General features: G+C 40.1%; 1 protein-coding gene across 1 annotated transcript in view; it reads right to left on the bottom strand.

The window, feature by feature from the left end:
* The window catches only part of LOC146983526 (junction plakoglobin a-like), a 209,584-nt gene extending 185,137 nt beyond the window's left edge, over positions 1-24,447 (bottom strand). Inside the window, exon 1 of the mRNA XM_085785143.1 lies at positions 24,154-24,447. The gene's annotated coding sequence lies outside the window, so the exon portion shown is untranslated. The remainder of the gene's footprint in view (positions 1-24,153) is intronic.
* Positions 24,448-24,799: the final 352 nt, after the last annotated feature.

Below are 24,799 nucleotides of genomic sequence, written 5' to 3'. Positions count from 1 at the left end.
AGAGAGCTCAGGTGGGACACTCAGGCCACACTGACCAGAGGGATCAAAGACAGGGTGAAGACAGAGGTGAAGTCTCTCAGTCCCGGTCCCGGAGCTAAGCAGCCACATACTCAAGAGGGAGGAGAGGAAAGGAGAGAAGCGCACAGGAGGAGAGATATGCTGTGTGCGTAACAGCGCTTAGATGACTTTTAACACACCTGAAAAACTGCTACAGTTCGCTTAGCCCCGCGTCTGTTAACTCCGAATTTTGTCTGAATTCTGGTTCCAGTCTTCCAGTGGATCCGGAAGTCACCAAATTCACTAAAGTAAAAGTGTTCACCAACATAAAACTTATAAAATAGACATTAACTTGTAATACAATAAAAGCAAAAGGTTAACTTAATGGCTCGGGGACTTTCTTGTAAATTATATTCCTTAAATTAAAAAGTTTCATCGCATTTTATTAGCCTGGTGCTTTTATTTTGACGGAAAGGCCTGTCTCTCTCGCCCTGGATCCAGTTGCTTACCAAAACAGCGAGTCACCGGCCCCAGACTACAGTTTGCTGGAATGACCCCGATGCGAGGAAATGCAGAGATATAAGAGCTTTTGCCCTGGCAGGTATTAAATCAATAAAAGAAAAAAAAGCTGTGCCAGACAATACAAAATTATGTACTAAATAAAGAGGCAAAAACTTCCACCACAGTCTGTTTCAGGTTTGGTAAATCACATTGCTTGCGCTAAATAAATCTATTTGCATCTACTCCTCCCAATATTTTGCACGTTCTTGCCAAAATGCCCATATTTGCATATTCATCAAGGCAAACACGCTAAATGCATCGCGTGTCCTTTTTTGCCCATTTGAGAGACACAATCCTCAGTGCACCCGGTTAGTAGATCAGCTTGCACATTTTTTTGTGGGTGACATCAAGTTTGCACACGTTTTTATACAAGCAAACCTTTAGTAGATCAGGCCCTTAGTCTGGTTCAGTAGCTCCACTATCATAGAGAAGACTGCTGACCTCCATCATATTCTTTATTCAGATGCACCGGTATATCACCTTATGTATTGTGCTGTCTGAACAAAGACACAGGCAGAGTCACAAATGACTTCCTCTCAGGACTTTCACGATGAAATCAGGGATGCTAATTAAAAAGATTATCATAATAATGACCAACACAACACATCAGCATTCTCTCAACTGGGACAGACCAATTCTTTAGTCTGAAACTCACACAAAGGACGTGAGTAAGTGCAGACTTTGGAGTGGCATCCCTACAACCACTACATTGATTTCCACGTCAGCTGGTAAAATATCCTGCAGTCTCTGGCTCATGCTGCCTGTCCTCAGTGAGGAATAAGCCGCTCTGTCACAGCCTCTGGTGTCACGCCAAGTTTACACATCTGACATCTGACACCTTACAGAAGGGAAATGAATTGGGTTGTTTTTGATTTGAAAAATATTGGGTCACTATGCTTAGCTCATCCCCTCCCTTCCTCAGAGTCTTCCACTATGGGGAGCACAATGTACAACGTGTCAACAAATATCATATGACTGTACTGTATGTTAGTACTTACTGTACAGTATGCAAACTTTGATAAGAAAATAAGAGCATCAAAGGGATGATAAAAGCCAATAGTATTTCCATGGCAGCAGTATTAACCCATTTAATCCCAAATTTTTCCCAGGCATGAAAATATCCAAACCATGTGCCATTAGCAACCCTTTGAAATAATCAATCATTATTTTTTTCAATTTTCATGGAAAAATAGGTGAAAAGGTGTGTTTTATAGTCGGTCACAATTGTGACCGGTGGGATAATATGTATACTAATTTTACATATCCATCATAGCTATCAAATTGCTTATATTCCAGCCCAATTTTAACTGGGCTGTACTACAGAACTTTTTTTTTACTGTTACCAGTGCCAGCATTCATAACAGATGCTTGTGTGCTTTATCACATGTTAGTGTGACTATTTTACATATCAAAAACATGTAGAACAACTAAAAGCAGAAACAAAAAGACGCCTATCAACATTGCCATTGTCACTTTTGTGAAAAATTTAAGACATGCATATTGTAACTTTGTTATTGGATTTACATTTTAGTGCAATATTGCTTTAGTGCACTTTTCATTTTACCATTGTAAATGTACATTTTTAGTGCAATATTGACTTATTGACCTACAGTAGGGGTCACTCAGAATAGAGGTAACCTGCATAACCTCAGTCTTACTTTTGTTCAGGTTCAAATGTCATTTCAAAAGACATAAAACCAATATGACTACAAAATGCACATTTTAACAAATTTGATGCAAGCTTTTAAAATATTTTTTAAAGAAAATTCATGAATTGCTCATCTTGCCAACCCTTATTTGTCACCGACCCATGTATGAGACTTCCTTCGTACAACATCTCTGTAGAAGAGGTGGCTGCTTATGAGTGCATTGAGGGACCATGTAAAGGTGGGCCCCCACCACTTCTTGGACCTGACTGAGACACCTTATGAAGTTTGTTTGAATGTTTAGATTTTATTTTTGATCTGTCTGGACCCTCTGGTGTAGGCATGGGCAAATTCTTCCACAAAGGGTTGTGTGGCTGTAGGTATTAGTTCCAACCAATCAAGAGCATACAGTTTGACCAAGTGCACACAGTTTGACCAATCAGCTGTCTGAAGACTGAGATCAGTTGTTGAAATGAATCAAGTCTGGTGTGCTACTTGGTTGGAACAGAAACCTGCAGCCACACGGCCCTTTGTGGGAAAGTTTGCCCATGGCTGCTCTGGTGGGTACAGGTGGGTAGAGGGATTTGCCTCTGCACCAACAGTGGGTGGAAGTGGGGTGGTGAGAGGGAAGTTATCATTCCTAATAACACTGTTTCTTACATAATCTTTTTTGCCTAACTTTCATTCAACAGCCTGGCTGGCAATTGACCTGTCTCGCCCTTATACAGTAGTCCATATCACAGTCACTGGGGACAACATCTATTTCACTTTGAGAGATAGGTTAACTGAAATGCTTTAGGGTCTGTAAGGTCCAACATGTACTGTGTTTGATTCAAATTTAAATAATAATAATAAAAAAAGAAAGTTTTTAAAAAGTAGAAAGTTAGCTACTTACACTGTGTTATCCCACCGGTCACTATTGTTGCCGTCAACAATTTTACTCATGCTGTGACCACACTAAACACAGTTGAGTGATTGTAGATGCATATGTCAACACTAGACACCTTAAAGATGATGTGTCCCAAAAATCTTTCTCTTATCTTTATGTCAACCTTCTTTGCTGACCTTCTTTGTCGGGGCTTTGATGCAGCCATCTTCCTCGGATGGTGCAACCAGGAAGTAATCAGCTCTGATCATGTGACAATTTACACTAAACATATGAAACTGCACATATGTGATCAGGAGGGTTTCTTGCTTCAGTATTTTTTGGAAATATGTTGATACTCCATTTACTAACATTTTTAGGGCCTTTCAACTGGAAATATTTTTTACGGTCACTTTTGTGACCGATGGGATTAAATGGGTCCGTGCCTTGCAGCACTCCAGATGTGCAGAGCATCAAGGTCCAAACTGTCCAAATCATTACAATGAAATTGACTTTTTCTGATTTTCTTTCTTATTCATTGAAAAATATTACATCTACTAAATTTTGGTAAATATAGTTTCAAGTGCTGCAGCCTTGGTATCCTCACTGATGACCATGACTTCCGTCACTTATTACTAAGTTCTGCCAACAAATATTCAACCAAGCGTTATTTGACCAAGAAGTCATTAGTCAACCTAAAATTCATTGGTTGATTGGTTGCAAAATAAAAAACAAACAAAACAAAAAAAACATATGGAGCCGTGTCTTGTCGAAATTAAGAAAAAATCTATGACTGCATGCATGAAAGGCTAGAGGGCTTTTAATTTGAAGGGCCAGATACAGGAAGTCGTGGGTCGTGGTTTATTATAATGTCTGGTAAGGAATCTAAAATCTGGGATCATTTTGAGATGTTATTACTGCTTATTTCCACTACTTATTTTTTATTACTAGTTTAGCTTAGTTTTTTTATTCATATTTATTCTAGATTGGTATTTTAGATTTGCAGATTGTTTTATTGTTTTTTAAATGTTTACTGTCTGTTTGTTTATTAACTGTCCGCACCAAGGGTCTGAGAGAAACACAATTTTGATTCTCTTATGTCCCGTACATATTGTGGAATTGACAATAAAGCTGACTTTGACTTTGCTTTGTATTTCTCTGTAATGTAGCAAACTGTTAACAATATTACTTCACATTCTATCTCAGCCCTAGAATTCAAACTGTTCCCTGCTCCACAATGCATATCATTATCTGCAATGATTAGTTGACTAATGGCCCTAAATGGCGACTGGTTGACCAAGAAAATCTTTGGACGGGAGAAGCCCAACCCACCTTGGTTCTTTGATCTAGACCAGCAAAGAGAGTGTGCTCGTCTGGAACCAGTTTTGAGAGCCAGGAGATGGTTCTCAGGCGGTGGAAAAGCAAAGAACCGGTGTTAAGTCAGGCTCTGGCTCCGAACCAGCACTGGAACCAGCTTGGTGGAAAGACTGGACAATGTCTAATGGAGGTTCGGGGCAATTTAACCCTGACCGATCACACAGGGTACTGATGATCACAACAAAAATCACACACTGCGCCCCTGATGAAAACCCATTTTCGTAAAGCACATGACACTGCTACAACTGTTAGAGTTAGCCAAGCTGTAAAACCTGTAGACACAATGCAAGCAGACATCCTGAGCATTAAGGTCAAGAAGTCAGTGTAGTCAGTCTAAACGAGTATTAACAGCTTTAAACACACCACTTAGTTCTTTATTCAAGGGGCACGGGGATATACTATATTAATCAGTGGTAACTAATGTTGGTCCACTTATCGAATCTGGAATAAGTTAAACACCTTAATGTAAATGTGAGTGTAACGCCTGCAGCTTGTCTCACCCTCATACAGCAGCGCTGGCTAATGAGCTATTCCAACTAATCTTCATTTAAGTGCTCACTCATTCAGCTGCAATTGGAAGGTAATGTCTAATGTGAGCCTCATTCATCAGCTACATCAACTGTTAGAATAAAGTTGAGAGAGGCACATCTGAGGGAGGAGGCTGCTGCAGAAGCCCTGACAACACAATAGTGGGGTGAAGTACGCACATCCAAACCTGTTACAGGTGCAAGACTAACAAACAAAATTGACTTAGAAAAAAAGAGCGAAGTCCGCACACTGTATAAAGCTCCTCAAGTATTTATTGTAGATCAGGGATGTCAAACTCAATTTAGTTCAGGGGCCACAAAATAATAGCATATTAACCTTTAAATATATTTTAAAAATTGAAATGTTCCTCTGTTTTAGAGCATTAATAAGATGTTTACAGTTACTGAACTATCCTTTTACAAAACATATTATGAACCACCTGAAATTTCTTGATAAAAATATGTGCAATTTCAAATTTTCACATTTGACAAACTCATCCTGAGGGCCAGATTGGACCCTCTGCAGGGCCGGTTCTGGCCCACGGGCCGCATGTTTGACACTCCTGTTGTAGATCAACGTTTCAATCACAGTGGATCTTCGTCAGGATAAGAGACAAAGGAAACATTTCGCTCATATAGGCAATTGGTCCCACCCCCCAAATCAAGCCCATGACGCAACTCAGGTGAGGCAACCCAAAAGACATACATCAGTAAGGGAAGATGAGCCGATAAATAGAAAACAATAAACACACAAATACAAATTTATAGATAAATAACAAGTATTTGACAAATATTCAACAAATGTTCCCAAGATAAGTATCTTAAAAAGTATTTAGAATTTTTAGAGAAAGACACAATTACAATAGATGGCAAATATGCACATAAGTTAAATCCATTCAATCTAACAAGTACACAAAAAAATATGGTATAGAGGGCGTACATGTAGAGGCACCAGAAGCCCCAAAAGAGACCACACACTTATAAAATTGCTGCAGGAAGTCCACCACCACACACTCAGGCAGGCTGCTTTTCGAAATACACAGGTCTGGTTTAAGACCTGAGAAGTTTACTGTTTACCTGTTTGCATGTTGAGTTTGCCATCTAATACACAAGTCTTGTGTGTTTGTGATTCTGATTCAGATCATTTTGTCATTCTTTATTAAAAACGCAGAGAACAAAAAAGTGTTTTTCAGGACCAGCGAGATAAAAAGAAGACAATAAATAACCTAAGCAACACAGTGTAGATGTTACTTTAACCTCTGATTAAGTATACTGGTTGTTCAATGAGCTTCAAAATCCAAAATATACTCTAACTTTACATAATTTTGTTTTTTCACAATATTTGTTACAACATGCAATTAATAAATTATACAACCAAAAGGGTACATTTTCTTTTCTTTTCTTTATTAGGATCCCCATTAGCACCCGCAGCAGTATCGGCTATTCTTCCTGGGGTCCGACATACACACAACACACACATAAACATTCACACATTTACACATAAGAAACATACATTTATACATGACACAACAAGAACAAACAACAAAGGCTCCCTAATAATGAAAAAATCTGACATTTGACAGACACCACAGACATCACCATTTCTCTACTCAGATTCCATTCTATACTTCAATACCAGTAATCTAATATAATATACCCACAAAGTAAATACATAAAAATAAATAAATCACATAAATAAGCATTGACTGTCTGAAGTGACTGCAACCATGCTACTCACACATATTTCCACTCCAAGAAAAAGGGTACAACCACAACTGTAAACCAGACCTCTTTATAAACTCAATATGTTAAATCATAATTCATTAAATTCTAAGAGATACTGTTTTAACAGCAATTTAAACTGATCTTTGTTACTTTCATGAGCAATATGAACTGGTAGAGAGTTCCAGGCAACCATAGCTCTGTACAGAACTGTTCTTTGAATTATACCTGTTCTCACTCTCAGCAATATGATGTACTTCTTGTTCGATAACTGTGTTGGGCAAAATGGGAGTGTAGTTTGTCATGCAGTAATTTTGGTACTTGTACTTGGTACATTTAACTTCCATATTCTTCAAATACTATAGTATATATAAATATTGATGTAGTATACTGTATTTGTGGTGAGCTTCTATTAGCATGTGTCCGTCTGACTTATTAGCAAAATTAGCAAAATCATAAGCAGTCATAGTGACAGTGACTGCAGCAGCAGCAGCTACTGACAGACGGTCCTGGCCACAGCATCATGCATCTGGACGAAAAGTTGAACTTGGCTTCACTAACAGACAACAACAACACCATTTCCTCTGTGATATGACCAGTGTAACATTATCTTTTAATTTATAGCATCATTGACTTTACTATGATGGAGCATCATAAACAGAGGAATTATGACCGCACATAAACTGTTGTCACGGCAGGTAGAAAGAAATCTGACCCACCTATCTAATGAAGACAACACAACAGGGATCATCACAACTTTTAAAGGACGATACGACAACATGTTTTGTATTCACCAGTAGAATAATGCTCCAAAGCCAAAGAAAGTGTAAAATACCCCTTTCGCACTGGCCAAAAAACCTGTTTAAACCCGCTAACAATTGACATTGGTCAAACGACTCAGCAAGCATCGCGGGTAAAAATTTTAAATCGCCTTCAATCGGCTCGGCTCTGATCGGTTGCAGTGGGAGCGCCAGACAAGGGTCAGCCCGCTAATTTACGTGATGACATTGAGCGTTACGTCACGTCACGTTATAACATCGCGCCAGTCGCGTCTCATATCACGTCCCAAAACAAAGCTCTGCTCACATTCGAGACTGGGATTTGATCAACGTGTTGCAGCACTGGCAAGACAGGGAAATTCGTGAGCTTCTCATTATCCGTGGGGAAGAGGAGGTTCAGCATATTATTCATTAAAAACAAATGCACATGGTCGGGAGGAGGGTTAGCAACACAGAGGAAAAGAAAACTGACTTGTATAGTTGCTCTTTAACCACTTAAATCGCCACCTAGTGTTGAGGAGGCAGATATATTTCTGTCGATTATTTGATTTCCCCCATTGCATGTAAACGTGGACAAGGACAGAATTCCAACAAGATGCCCAACTCATCATGTGAAGTCACATGATCGCGGCCGTCAATCAAGATGCGCCAGCTCAGATATTTTTATGTCGCATTTTATTTGAACTCAATTTATATTTGAGAAAGTGAAAGTATAGAATACAGTTGTTTAACATTGTGTGTGGTGTTTTAAATCATAATTTTAAAAAGAATAATAATAAGTTTAAACAATATATTTTTATCAGTATTTTTTACTAGACATGTTAGGTGACCCCATTTGAATTCCAGGCGACCCCACGTGGGGTCCCGACCCCAAGGTTGAAAAACACTGGGCTAACTATTTGCTGTAAGTCTGTCTCCTGTAGCAGACAGTTTGTCTGCAATGGAAATGTCATTGTCATTACATCATATCATAGCCGTCCCTTCAACCATTACTGCTTAAAATCCCTATTAGTGCCAGGATTAGAGAAGCAGCCGTAGTGATGGCAGCAGCAGCAGCAGTGGCTGGAGTGGCAGCAGGAGGGCCACAGCTGTACTGGTGTCAGCACTGTCACTTCCCTTCAGCTCAGTAATGGTGGCGTTCCAGTGGAACCTGTCAGGATCCAGCAGCAGCAGCAGCACCGGGGTGTGTGTACCAGATGAATATTATATGGAAGTGTGACTATGTGAGGTGAGGTTTCAGAGGATCCCGGTGGTCACTGTGCTTTCATAAATACATATGGATGAGAATGCACCCAGAAAAATGTTGTTGTCTTCACATTCCAACACAATTTATGAAACAAAATCCCGACCTGTTTTGTAACCTCTGTTGTTGCTGCAAACAGCCCCACAGCTGCAGCGGCACCGGTGCGGAAAATGTACTGTTCTTCACCTGTCAAGTCCTCCTGCGTCCGTGTGTGTGTGTGTGTGTGTGTGTGTGTGTGTGCACTGTTGTTCCTATCTAAGAGGGGACATCGGCGTCGTTACACATTCACCAACAGGGGACCAAGCAGCCAACAGGGGACTTTTTTTAGGTCCCCTGTTGGACATGCTTTAAATCAACTTAAAATCATGTGAAAAACCTTCTGGTTAATTTTTTTAACTTTAGCCAAGAGGGGACCTGAGTGTGTGTGTGTGTAAAATACCATATTCAGCAGTGCCCCGGCAGGCTGGAGCAGGGGTTTTAACGACTCATTCACACACGTCGTTTCTTACACTCCTCCATAGTGTGAACGACTTGCAGCCCTGGCAGCCTTTCAGACTGTAGAGAGGCTATCAAACAGGCTCCTTAGTGAACATACCAGTACCTTGAAACATAATTTGTTATTCTTTGTAACAAAATATAAAGGTTCCGTTTTCATGGATGTCTTAAGTTTAAACTCAACACTGTATTAGGTATAATAGAAAATTTAAAATATTGAAAAAAATGATCACCCATAACAAAATTTTAAATAAAATGGTCATTTAGATAATTTCTGTTGAATTCTGATTAAACATTAAAAAAAATTGACCTTGTTATTGTTTCTTGTCCAGTTTTTTTAAGCACAGGGTTTCAATTTTACAATATACATGTGTTCTCAATCTGTATAGGAATTATTAGTTGACTTACATTGCAGAAAAAGGTCCACACTTGGTTTATATGGAATGACAGGGGTCCACTGTTGGTTGATGCATAATGACACACGATCCCACTTAGTTAGCATGGAGTGACATACACACTCCATCATGTATGAATAAGAAAGAAATAAGCAAAAGTGATAGTTTTTAAGAGAAAACTTTCATTAAAACTTAAAACAAACATTTCTAATAAAGTAGCACCAATAATGTTGTAATATTTTTTTTTACTGTAGGGTGTACTACTGCAACACACATTTCTACAGTCTATTCATTTTTTAATAGAGGGTTTTAGGATTTAGGGTAATCTTAATGTACTTGCATCATAAATCTGTATTCATAAGGATGTATTTTATTTACAGAAAACTCAATGGCAACCTATGATGATATATTATGTAGAAGTAAACCATCAAAGAGTAACTGATATTAAAGTATTGGCACGGCAATTTGTTATCTTTGGGGAAAATACAGAGGGTTTGGGAGATCATCAGTTTGTCAGAGATACAAGGGATAATTCATTGAGAGGATTAATCTCACAAAGTCCCTATGTTAAACTATTGCCAGACACATTTCTACAGTCTATTAATTTTTCACTGTACTGGTGTTTTATACTACTTAACTGCATTGTTGTCATGGGAAAATACTTAAACTACTCACAGTTTGACATGGCCTGATGGCTCAGAGCCACAAAAAGTTACTTTTTGGCCACGTACATCTCATATAGATGAAGCTCTGTTGGGGCCACCTATGGTCAGGCTTTTACTTTTTAAATGCATGTGATTTCAATTAATTTTAATGTATTTGCGTCATAAATCTGTATAGGAATGATTCGTTGATTTACGTTTTAGAAAAAGGTCCACACTTGGTTTATATGGAATGACAGGGGTCCACTGTTGGTTGGTGCATAATGATACAAGTGCCCACTTAGTTAGCATGGAGTGAAATACACACTCCATCATGTATGAATAAGAAAGAAATAAGCAAAAGTGATCATCCGTAAGAGAAATTTTTCATCAAAACTGAACACAAACATTTCTAATAAAGTAGCACCAATAATGTTGTAATTATTTTTAAATGTAGGGTGTACTACTGCAACACACATGTCTACAGTCTATTAATTTTTTAATAGAGGGTTTTAGGATTTAGGGTAATCTTAATGTACTTGCATCATAAATCTGTATTCATAGGGATGTATTTTATTTACTGTTTTATATTACAGAAAACTCAATGGCAACCTATGATGATATATTATGTAGAAATAAACCATCAGAGAGTAACTGATATTAAAGTATTGGCACGGCAATTTGTTATCTTTGGGGAAAATACAGAAGGTTTGGGAGATCATCAGTTTGTCAGAGATACAAGGGATAATTCATTGAGAGGATTAATCTCACAAAGTCCCTATGTTAAACTATTGCCTGCATTGTTGTCATGGAAAATACTTAAACTACTCACAGTTTGACATGGCCTGATGGCTCAGAGCCACAAAAAGTTACTTTTTGGCCACGTACATCTCATATAGATGAAGCTCTGTTGGGGCCACCTATGGTCAGACTTTTACTTTTTAAATACATGTGATTTCAATTAATTTTAATGTATTTGCGTCATAAATCTGTATAGGAATTATTCGTTGATTTACGTTTTAGAAAAAGGTCCACACTTGGTTTATATGGAATGACAGGGGTCCACTGTTGGTTGGTGCATAATGATACAAGTGCCCACTTAGTTAACATGGAGTGACATACACACTCCACACAGACACACAAACACATGCAAACACACATATATCAACTTAAGTAGCACTGGTAAAGTTGTAATTGTAGTTTTGTTTTTAAACATGGGGTTAGGGTTAGTTACTGTGAAAACTCAATGCAACCTATCATGATACTTAAGGGAATATTTCAGTTATTGACATTCATGGATCAACAATAAAACATGTATGGGAAAATAAAAGAGGAGATACAAGGGATAATTCTTCTAGAGGATGGATTAACCTCAAAAGCTCAAAACTTTCATCAAAACTTAATACAAACATTTATAATGAAGTAGCAATGGTAATGTTGTGTTTTTTTATGTGGGGTGTACTGTGAAAACTCAATGGCAACCTACGATGATATATTATGTACAAGTAAACCATCAAAGAGGTACTGATATACGACAATTTGATATGGGAAAATACAGAGGGAATGGGGGATCATCAGTTTGTCAGAGATACAAGGGATAATTCATTGAGAGGATCCCTATGTTAAACTATTGCCACACACATTCACACAGTCAAAATGTTTTTAAACTGCCACGACCACGAGAAAGCCATCCATGCGTTGCAGTAATCAGTTCTAGATTGGACTATTGCAATGCACTTTATGTTGGCGTCTCCCAGTCTTCGCTCAGTCGCCTCCAACTTGTCCAAAACGCTGCTGCCCGTCCTTTAACTAACACTAATAGACGTGAGCACATTACTCCTGTTCTTAACTCCCTTCACTGGCTCCCTGTCCCTTACAGAATTGATTTTAAACTTTTAATGTTTGTTTTTAAAGCACTTAACGGCCTGGCCCCACTGTATTTATCTGAGCTACTTTATTAGAAATGTTTGTGTTAAGTTTTGATGAAAAATTTCTCTTAAGGATGATCACTTTTGCTTATTTCTTTCTTATTCATACATGATGGAGTGTGCATTTCACTCCACTTACTTACATTCAAAACAGACTGACTGAAACATGGGTACATGCAATATAGAGTCACAGAGCATTTTTATGAGCTACCATTCTCTGCCAGAAATGTTGTCTGGGAACAACATCTTACTTAACATGGCACAAGAAATTAGGATTAATCAGATTGTCAGAGATACAAGAGATAAGGCATTGTGTGGATGGAATAACCCCAAATAGCTCAATGTTGAACTGCTGCAACACAACTAAAAAAAGTTAACAGTGGTGTGGACCGTGTCTGAGGAATATAGTTCTTGCTGTGTCCCAATTGTCCTTTACAAGACTTTGTAAGGCTTTGCATGTGTTTTTATATTTATGCGTTCCTTTGTTTCCCTTGATTTTCTAAATACCTTTTAATGAGTAGTTTAACAGGGGGGTTTTTGGGGTTATTCCGTCCACACACTGACATATTCCCTGTATCCATGACAATCTGATGAATCCTAATTTCTTATTCCATGTTAATTGTTGTTGGCTGGCTCATATAAAGGCCCTGTCACAGAATATTATAACAGGTAATTACACACCTTCACAAAACTCATCAAAGAACTGACAATTCTTTAGACAAAATGGAATATTGCTGGTACACCCACTCTTTACAGTTGCCACAGAAGTTGAGTCACCAAAGGCCATAGGTGCGTATGTAGCACATGGCCAACCTAAGACCTGGGACGGTCTGATTTTGATATAAGATATTGGCTGAAAGAAGGTAGAAACTCTGAACGACCATCGTCAGCTACGACAAACCATCCCCCACACTGCCCACACTCAAGGACTGACACAGGTCATCTGGCACTCACTCCGCTCTCACTCCATTCACTCACTTCTCAGATCCCAGTTCAACAACTCTACCTTAAAGTTAGGATCTGTGAAATACATGAGTGCTGGTGACTTAACTACTTCAATGTAGAGGAATGTTTTGTGCCCACATCATAGACTGAAACCCCATTAAAAATGTTCAACTCTACTTAGAAAACTGTGTGTAAATGTAATGAAGTCGCATTGCTTACTACAACATGCACAAGGTTATACCTAGATAATAAGGAATATACACACTTGTGTTTAGCTGGGTACTGAAACGAAAGAAAATCATTAGGAAACAACCAAAATAGATAACAAATTAATTACTTAAAAATATAAATAAATTAGATAACATTTTACCATCTTCTGAACACAATTAATTGAATTTGTTTATAATCCACTTCAGATGCTATGAATAAGGTACAGTAATATGGGATTGTTGAATGTACAATCCACACATCCTGAAAGCAACCAGACCCATTTCTGCTGAGCACCAGTGTGAACTGAATACAGCTTTTATTGTGTACTTCCCACTTAATGTAAACTCTCTGATCCTGTGCCAATCCTGTACCTTTTGACAACTTTAAATTAGGTTTCAATTTATACACCAATTTCATCTATAGATGTGTATGACTATGTGATACAGTGTGTAATATACAGAAGGAAAAAAAACACAAATTTAGTTTTAGTTTTCATTTTTGTTGTGGACCAAAAATATTCAGACAGGTATACATGAACTCCAGTAGAGCTAATAGTTTTGTAAGTAAAAATGTGTGTTGCAGTAGTTCAACAGTGGGTATTTTGGAGTTATTCCATCCACTATAGCTGATTTATCCCCTGTATCTCTGGAAATCTGATTATACCTAATTTCAGACAACATTTCTACTGGCACACAATGGTAGACCATATAAAGGCTGACAAAATATTATACTGATCACAAGGCATCACACACCTTTACAAAACTCGTCAAAGACTTGACAGGGTGGATTATTGCTGGGACACCCACTCTTTACAGTTGCCACAGAAGTCCATAGGTGTGTAGCACATGGCCAACCTAGGACTGGGGAATTCCATTGTCTGCTAGTCTGATTTGGATATAAGATCTTGGCTGAAGGATGTTAGTCTTTTCCAGGTTGCCCTTCAGAGTTGCTAACGACCATCGTCAGCTACAAGAAACCATCCCCCACACTGCCGACAGTCAAGGACTGACACAAGTCGTCTGGCACAGATTTAAAGCCCTCACTCACTTCTCAGAAGCCAGTTCCACATTTAGAGTGGAGAGTGGAGGTAGAGTTAAGCCTACCACACACATAAAGATAATTGGGCTGATTTTGCCCCGATTTTCCCCCTTCCGACCAAAGACAAAAATCGGCCGATTATCCTAAGGTTTTAAGATTATTTTATGAGATTCTCTTGTAGTGTGTGGTGTGTTAAGAGTCAAAATTCTCACAACAATCGCCTCAGAAAACGTTCGGCGCCGATAATCGTAAATCTTAAACATGTTCAATATTTCCGAATCAAAAGTCATCTTGCGTGTGGAAAGCCGGTGTTGTGCTGAGAAGTGCCTGCTTGCCAAGCTCTGCATGCTGCTCGCGGCAAGCCACTTCTCTACACAACACCAGCAATCCCACAGAGAGCCACGATGCAGCCCTGGCAATACATGAGGTTCACACAGACATTCACGCATACACGGGAGATTTCCTGGTGGCCGATAGCAAAGACGGTAGCGATCATAGCCAGCAACAGCCGGCAATAGAGCAACCATGTTTAAACGATCATGTGACCGCCGCTCACAGCCGCTTTACTGCTCGGCGTTTGAAGCCACAGACACACAGACACACACAGATGGTATCGTTGTAAAGGCTGAAGTGTCCCGCTTTCATTTAAAAAAAATTACATCGCTCTCATTGTCCATTCCGGAAATAGACCGAAAGAGTAGCTACAACAATACTGATCTCTTTCTGAGTTTTCTGACCGGAGGGTCAAGATTCTGAAAAATCTTAATGTGTGTGGTGCGCTGTGTTTGGAATATCACAGCACACCACACACAATACGATCAAAACTGTTCAATCACAGATTTTTTATCTTCATGTGTGGGGTCTTTCACAGATAAAAAAATTGGTTGAAATTTAGAGAATCTTTATGTGTGTACCAGGCTTTAGGATCTGTGAAATACATGAGTGTTGATGACTTCACTACTTCAATGTAGAGGAATGCTTTTGTGTCCACATCATAGACTGAAGTCTATGGGTGGGAAGTGAGAACCAGTTCCTCTTCAGAACTGGTTCCCACGTGATCATTTCCTTGGGATTGTGTGCGTGCATGCTTAATGATTCCGCTAATCGATTTTGCTTTTTCCTTTGCAAATGTGCATGTTTCTAACCCAAACAACACATGCTGTATTCGGGTCAGAACGAAGGCAAACACGGCGTCGAGACAGAAGCGCTCTAAAGTGTTGGGGTAGATGTGATGTGACAAAAAATATTCAGATTTATAAAACACTGCATACACACACTTGCAAGTAAAGTGCCTACAAGGCAGATACATACTGTAGATAGTAAGGAATACACACTTGTGTTTAGCTGGGTACTAAAACATCAAAAAATCATTAGGAAGCAACCCAAATGTGTAACAAATTCATCACTGAATCAGATTGCCATTCTACTATTTGTTTTCAAAATAAATTTGATTAGAATTAGATTTATTGTGTACCTCCCACTTAACTCATTGAGTGCCATTGACGTACATATACGTCAAACGCAGTTTTCTGCGGCTGGTAATTTTTTTTTTTTTTTTTTTAAATGGGGACGCTGTCGCCCACACTGTGAGTAATTTTGGGGCTTCTGGGATGTGTAGAACGAATGAGACTGTAGATCAGAGCAAGAAGTGAAGAAGAAGGAGAAGACGAGTGCGATCGCTACGGAGATAAAAAAGTTGGAAAAAGTTTCTATCTCTAGAGAAAAACGACGGGCAGAGCCTGGAACAAGTGTAATGTGGAGCTGTGATGAAAAATTTCTCTTACGGATGATCACTTTTGCTTATTTCTTTCTTATTCATACATGATGGAGTGTGTATTTCACTTCATGCTAACTAAGTGGGCACTTGTATCATTATGCACCAACCAACAGTGGACCCCTGTCATTCCATATAAACCAAGTGTGGACCTTTTTTTTCTGCAATGCAAAACAATAAGTAAAATGCATCCCTATTAATATAGATTTAGAATGCAAGTACATTAAAATTGATTGAAACCATGTGCTGTTAAAAAGTAGAAGAGTGACAATAGGTGGCCACCACAGAGCTTCATCTATATGGGACATTAGGTGACTACAGAATAACACTTTGTGGCTCTGGGCCATCAGACCATGTTGAATCCTGAGTTTAGTTATTTAAAGTAGTTTTCCCATGACAACAATGCAGTCAAGGAGTATGAAACTTCATTAAGTCAAAAACTTGACAGACTGTAGAAAGGTGTGTTGCAGTGGTATATTACTTAGTGAGGTTAATCCATCCTCTAGAAGAATTATCCCTTGTATCTCAGACAAACTGATGACCCCCCAGCGCCTCCTTTATTTTCCCATACATGTTTTATTGTTGAGCCATAAATGTCAATAACTGAAATATTCACTTAAGTATCTTGATAGGTTGCCATTGAATTTTCACAGTACATCCCATGTTTTAAAAAAACTACAATGAAAACTTCACCAGTGCTACTTTAGTTTAAATATGTGTGTTTGCATGTGTTTGTGCGTGTGTGTTAATAGTAACAAATGTTTGTATTAAATTTAGATTAAAAATGTATCTTAAAACTTAGCAATTTCTCTCATTTCTGCTTATCCACCCATGCTGGAGTGTGTATGTCGCTCCGTGCTATCTCAGTGGGAGCTTGTGTCATTATGCCCCAACCAACAGTGGACCCCTGTCATTCCATATAAACCAAGTGTGGACCTTTTTCTGTAATGTAAAACAGTAAATAAAATACATCCTCATAAATACAGATTCATGATGCAAGTACATTAAATGTGACCTAAAACCCTGAGTTTTAATTCAAATATTTTTCCTATAACAACAATGCAGTCAAGGAGTATAAAACTCTTGTAGGGGAAAAATGAATAGACTGTAGATATGTGTGTTGCAGTAGTACACCCTACATTTAAAAATAATTACAACATTATTGGTGCTACTTTATTAGAAATGTTTGTGTTCAGTTTTGATGAAAAATTTCTCTTACGGATGATCACTTTTGCTTATTTCTTTCTTATTCATACATGATGGAGTGTGTATTTCACTCCATGCTAACTAAGTGGGCACTTGTATCATTATGCACCAACCAACAGTGGACCTCTGTCATTCCATATAAACCAAGTGTGGACCTTTTTCTGTAATGTAAAACAGTAAATAAAATACATCCTCATAAATACAGATTCATGATGGAAGTACATTAAATGTGACCTAAAACCCTGAGTTTTAATTCAAATATGTTTCCTATAACAACAATGCAGTCAAGGAATATAAAACTCTTGTAGGGGAAAAATGAATAGACTGTAGATATGTGTGTTGCAGTAGTACACTCAACATTTAAAAATAATGACAACATTATTGGTGCTACTTTATTAGAAATGTTTATGTTAAGTTTTGATGAAAAACATTATCTTAAGAATGATCACTTTTGCTTATTTCTTTCTTATTCATACATATTACATATTAATGTATTTCCTATTACTGTAATTGGTTGAAACCAGATGTATGGAGCATTTTGACTATTTAAAATTGAGATGATAGTAGGTCCCCTCTTGGACTGCTAAGAATGACAGAGGCAACACATTTATGGATGAGTAAAGACAGACAAGCAAATTATCTTTGTTAAGAAAAAAGGAATTCATTCATTAAAGCTGGTTTTAAGTAAATGTTGTTGCTTATACTGCAGAACTTGATATTAGTGCATGCAGCCATGTTACTTCTGAATTGCATGCAATTCAATAAAAAAATATTTACTCTCAAATGTGGCCATGATTATTTAAATATATATATTTATATATATATATATATATATATATATATATATATAATTTGTATTACAGAGACTTTAAAATAAGTAATGATAACTCTCAAGTTATATTATTCATTCTTGAAAGAAACTGAGAAAGTCATTGTTGTAAACAAAGACTCATTAGGTGAATGGGTCGTTAGGTGAATGAATGGGTGCAGACAGCTCCACTGCAGTATGTGGAGGTCCACTCTTTGATAGGTAAATGTCGCTCAGAGATCCAAGTCCCCTCTTGGCAATTTCTTTAAAAATAATTAAAAGTCACATTTTCAGTAATATTATGGTAAAACACCTTAAAAGTCAATTTTATATTCCATTTTTGGTTTTTCAAAATAAGCAGAAACATAAGACCCCTCTTGGCAGCTTGGCCTGACAGGTCCCCTCTTACCCCTATTGGTGTGTATGTGTGTGTGTGTGTGTGTGTGTGTGTGTGTGTGTGTGTGTGTGTGTGTGTGTGTGTGTGTGTGTGTGTGTGTGGACCTCTCCCTGTCCCTCAGCAATTGCTCCCTGAGGCTGTAACTTCAAGCAGGAAAGAAATAAATAAGAAGTGCTGATGGACAGCTTGTCTGGGTGAATAATGGTTGTGTTACCTGACTTAATGGGAATATGTTCCTGGCCCACATGTCCTGTGTTTGGCTCCTGAAGAGAAAGATACAGATAATGAACAAGGAACCCAGTGTGAAAACGTAGAACACATCTCCACTGTTAGTCCGTCCATTGGCTGAACGGAGCTGGTTGTGTGAGTCACAGCTGCCGAGCTCCTCACGGTCAGCAGATGTCAGAGGTAATTCTGGGTGATTTGTGAGTCGGTCGCAAACAACAGCTCTGCCTGTAAACTTCAAATCTAGAAGAGTGGAGAACTAACAGCTCCTCTGGGAGACCACGGGAGTGCTGCAGAGTCACTGTGGAGGACTGGAGGACAGACTGGGACTCAGGTGAAGACATGTTGTTTCAGACAGAAGCCACATGAGGATTAGTCCACACCCGCCCTGTGCTACAGTACCTCTATATCTCTGAGTCCATACCTATACGTCTTTTTATATCTATTTTAAATTCTAACTTCTAATACTCATGGATTTTTATACCCTCATGCACATTACACGTCTGAAACGTGGCAGCTTGTAAACGCTGGTTAGCATGTTTTAACTGACTATTTTTTCAAGAATGGACGAGGAAAAGGCATATTTTAGTGAATATGTTAGTACACCCACCCTCCGAGACTGTGAGTGTTATTTTAAAAAAAGTTGACTCCAGATCGTCATACAATAAAAGCTTAGTCTCAAACAGACGCCAGCCGGGTTTATTTCTATTTTCTGTTAGTTCTTGTAAATGTACCAAACCTTTGAAAGCCCATGACCGCCTGTTTGAGCAGTTTTTAAGCTGCTTCAGTCCTTATACAGTTCTCAAAGACCTGATGCGGCCCCGGACTCACGTCACAAGCATTAATTCTCGACCGGACCGCAGCAGAAAAAGAAAGAAAAAGTAAGCCCATGGTCTGCCGCGACCCGAGCTAAATGTTCTCAACCTGAACCCGGTACGTCCGGTCATGTTGTTCGGTCCGGCCCGTTGAGACCTCGGACTGACACAAGGAGAGAGCCAGGGGCTATAACTTACAGTCTGTGGGCGTAGCAACACGTTTATTTACAAGACGTTTAATCGGTGCTAATGAATGGTGCTCTGAATCCGACTCTTTCCTTCTATTCTTACTCTTTTAAACAGAACCTATTATATATTTTCCATCTTTGCTGAGCATAACATTTGTTCAAAATGAATTGAAAACCTGTCCCGTACACAGTAGATGCCTGATGTAGATGTAGGCCGCGAAGGGGTCTATGCTGTATAGATACAGATGGGCATTAGATATTTGGGGTAAACCAAAGCTGCGCACTTACTGTGAAATGAAGCATGTATTTTGGCCAGAAAGTTATGTTTTGTATAATTTGTCTAAAAAGAAAGGATCCTTGTCTGCTCAAATTAGAGCCGGTATACTTGGTCTTCTTATGGAGACAGGCAGATGTGTAGGCATAGCGCAAGAGGATAGAATTTGTACTTTGTGTGATCTTAAAGATGTAGAGAATGAAATGCATTTTGTCTTCTACTGTGTATTCTATGACTCTTTCAAAGACTGTTTAGTAAGGAAGACCCAAAAATAAATTTGTGTGGTTGGACGATGTGGACGATCTCGAAACGGCCTGGGCAATGAGAAGAAAGAAGAGCTGTATACAGATGAATGTTAGTTCTCGTATGTGTCGCATGTACATTTGTGTGGTCACCAGGAAGGATTGTCTAGTTTTTAATTTTTTTAGTAAATGTGTCTTGTAATCCCATATGGGATGGGCCATAATAGTGGCATGACACGAAAATAAAATATTCATTAATTCATTCATTGTTACTCGTCCATGCAACAGACAGCCAGAGCCAGCGGTCATGTTGTTTTCAGGTTGTCAGTAGTATGTAGGTACCTATGTATCTGAGAAGCTTGCACTGGGGCTCAAGGACGGACTGATTAGAGTTTCAAAGTTAAAGGTCAAGGCCTCATAAAACATAGCTTTGACCTTTTGAACGTGATATCTTTGTAACGCCTTGAGGAAATTTCTTCAAAATTCAGAAACGTATACTCGGACTAAAGCACATTAGGGATTAGATTTTGTTGGCCAAGGAGCAGAGGTCAAAGAAACAGTGACCTCACAAAACATGATTTAGGCCTGGAGCAAGTAACCGTGAAAAGTAAAGCACCCTGACCTTCAGCTGCTCTCCTCATGTCTTTCATCTTTATGACTCTGAGACAGCCAGAGCTGAGAAACTCAAGAAGATATGTTCTGAAATTGTTTGTGTTTTGTCTGTGTGAATTAGAAATGAGACAGTGACCAGTTTAACGATATCCCATAGTAGAAACACCAGTTGGTTTGTATTACGTATTGGTTTTTAAAAAGGGCTGCAGCTTCTGTTTCATCCCCGAGCGCATCCACAGTGTATGTGTCTGACAGACATTACAGCACTGCAAAAAAAAAGAAAATGCAATTCCCTTGTTGCCACAGTGGGTGTGTGCTGCTGCTACTGGTTCCTTCTGTCACATGATTACACACAGCAGAACAAATCAATCATGAAAAAAATATCAAAGCTGGGCCAGGGGGACGGGGGACACAAAATCGGTCCCATTAAAACCAATTCAAGTTCTCAGCGGGCCGGGTCAGCCTGACCAATCCGACCGGACGCACAGGCTCAGGCCCAAATATGACATGGGTCGATCTCAGGCTTCCTTTTTTTCGGGTCTGGCTGGGCGGGGTTTAAAATTTAAAGCCTGTTGAGAATTAATTAAAGGTCCAGTGTGTAAAATGGGGGTAAAACCGTGACATCCAGCATTCAGATTCTAGATTGCAGCGCTCACTTGCTCGCACTCACTCCTCTTGTCGGCAAAGTGACGGTGTCCTCCGAGGACGAAAAAACTTGTTTACTACAACTGGGACGACTGGGAGTATTTGAGGAGCATGGAGCAATGAGATGAAGATCTAAACCATTTTATGATATGTCTGCTGTTTCCTACTCCTCCTTCTTTCCTTCCTCCTTCTTCTTTATTGGTTCATTTATGAATGTGAAACTCTTGAAACCTGCTCTCTGCCTGGATTTTCTGTATAGGGCTACCGTACAAACCTGGCGGTACAAGATGGCGACAATAAAAGAAGAATTATAAGTCTACGAAAACCAAATTAATTTTATTTTATAGCGATTATACACATATTACAATATATATTAATATATATTCATGGGTAGTATATTCAGAGTTTGCCAATAAACCTACCGCCCTCTTGGTAGATCAGGGGGCCCCTTACACAGGCATCAGACCCAGGTTCGAGTCCACCTGATGGCCCTTTGCTGCATGTCATTCCCCTTCTGTCTCTCCCTATTTCCTGTCTCTCTCCAGCTGTCATGTCAAAATAAAGGCATTAAAGCCTGAAAAAAAAAATCCTTGTCACAGTAATGGGCGTCTATGGACCCCAGGCTGGGGAAGTATGGCCCCCCCAGTCCCCCCTTTAAGCCCCGCCCCTGCACACTGGCTTTTGGCCAATCCATTGTAGACTGTGTTCTCTCTCTCTCTCTGCTGTCTTTCAGCACCAACCTCCTCCACCCTTTCACCACCTGGACCATGGATGCCTGACCACCTCCAATTAAACCATCCAATCAGGAGTTTCCTTCATGAAGATGTTCCCATTCCTCATCATTATCACCACCACCACCATCACCTGTGTCTACGCTCTGGGAAGTCTCCTCTAAATCGGAGTGACCTTAAACCTACGGACCACTTTGCATGGTGATCCAGTCCCCCCCCCCCCCCCCCACCTCCACTGCAATCTAAGCGCCAAACTCTGTTCTCTCTATTTACGACAAAATCAATTCACTTCATATTATCCACAGATTGAAGTGGGTCTTTTGCTGCAGTGCCGCAAACATCACATCAACAAGCAATTTGAGAGCCAGAGTTCCCTCAAAGGGAAAACAGGAGTCACCTGATGACACAGTTAGAAAGGTGATAAGTCTGCTCTCACGCTCTCTCTCTACACACACACACACACATAACCACACACTATAACTGACACAGCATGACCACAACCTGCAGGTGGCCGGCCGTCAGACAAGCCGCTCGCAATGTGTTTGTATCATGTCACCACAGTAAAGCACACAGGACACAGTGGGTGTGGTGCAGGTGAGGTGGTCAAGCAACTCAGCAGTCACACACAGAAACACAACACAACTCAACACACACATATGTTTAGAGTCAAATATTGAGCAAGAGGAGCAAAGGGTGCACCCACCCATCACATCAACTTCTGCTTTCTCTCCATCTATCTAACTATCTATCTATCTCACACACACACACACACACACACACACAGAGAGACACATTTGGCCGCTACAAGCGCCTCTCACAGCCAAAGAATGTGAAGTCAACAGCAGAGACAAGGAGACTGTGTGTGTGTGTGTGCGTGCGTGTGTGTGTGTGTGTGTGTGTGTGTGTGTGTGTGTGTGTGTGTGTGTGTGTGAGGGAGAAACAGGCTTAAATTCTTAAATACCACTGGTGACAATTACATCTGTCCTACAGGGCTGTTTTCCCTTCTCACTACAGCCTCATTCTCAACATCTGTTGGGAATGAGACATTTCTCTTGCCCACGGGAATGAACACACACACACACACACACACACACACACACACACACACACAACACAAAGAGAGACAGAGAGAGAGAGAGAGCTAAAGAAAAAATGGGAGGAGAGACTTAAGTTCTTTTGGCCAAATTGTGATATTGCAATACATTTGTTTTCTGGAGAGAGAGAGGAAAATGCCAGTAAAAGCTCAGTGAAGTGAACTGAGAGGAGGGAGAAAAAGTGTGCGTGTGCGCGCTGATGTGCACGTGTGTGAGAGAGAGAGAGGCAGGGAGGTAGAGAAAGAAATGCAGGGGAAGAATGCGCCTAAAGCCGACACAGAAAGACACACACAGGGAGCTGAACGCACCAATCTCACTGTTCAGACACATACGAGCACTGAAAGACCCCATGATGTGTATTTATCTCATTAATACAAACATTATCAGTGCTCCTCCTGTGCAGCATCCTAAAACACATATACACACACCACACACACACACAGAGCCTCCGCGGCAGCAGTTGCCCGCGACATCCTCGTGATTCCGCCCACTGTGGACACAGCTGAGAGTTTTACCGTGAGCCTTCATTATGTAAATGAAAGGCTGGAGCGGCGTCAGAGTGAAGTTGGCGGAGGACAGAGCGGCTGCATGTCACACACCACAGATAACGGCCCTGACACCGTCAGATGACCATCGGCTGGAGGTCACTCACTCACTCCTCGCCCTCTTTTTTTCCTTTTTTTTAATTTCCCACCACCACACCTCTAGTTGCCGTGCGTAAAGCGCCAGCTCGTTATCTGGTTACCGTGCGTAAAGACACGGGTCAGCCTTACCTTATTAACGCAGCAGCGGCGGCAGCGGCAGTCAGTCTGGAGCGGCGAACCTGTCGCAGCGGAGGCGGCTTCAACTTTTCCTTCCTTCCTTCCTTCCTTTACCGCTCTTTAAAAAAATCCACAGTCCCCGCAGGTCGGGTGCAGATCCACGGGGGGGTTGTTGCTCGCCTCGGTGCCCTCTGTGGCGCTACTAAAGTCTTCCGTTAGAGACTGTGTTTGCACGCAGCCAGCCAGCCGGGCGGAGTGAGAGAGGAGAGGAGCGGAGCGGACCGGCAGCGCAGCGGCTCGGCTGCTTTCAGCGTCACCGGAGAGGAGGAGAAAGTGAAGAGGTCTCACTCTGCTGGGGAGCAGCGCAGTGCAGGGAACACTGGCTTTTCTCACTCACTCTGAGTCTCGCTGCATCAGCTGTTAAAGGGATATTTCAACTTTTTTTTGGCAAATTCGCCTATTGCCATAATCCCTATCGTTTTAGCAGTAGGTTCATTACCTTTATAGGGATAGTTCACCCAAAATTGAAATGTCACTCATTATCTACTCACCCTCATGTGGACTAAGGGCTGGGAGAAGTTTCAGAGTTATCCATGGCTTCTCTGAGTTACAGGGGGTCTCGGCGTAGCAGTGCATGTCCATATAACGGTTGCAAATG

The sequence above is a fragment of the Trachurus japonicus genome, chromosome 8, assembly GCF_045865225.1.
Source record: "Trachurus japonicus isolate A0001 chromosome 8, Traja_1.0".
Classification (NCBI taxonomy): domain Eukaryota; kingdom Metazoa; phylum Chordata; class Actinopteri; order Carangiformes; family Carangidae; genus Trachurus; species Trachurus japonicus.
Note: the sequence above shows the minus strand (reverse complement) of the source record. Positions and strands in the feature narration are given on the sequence as shown.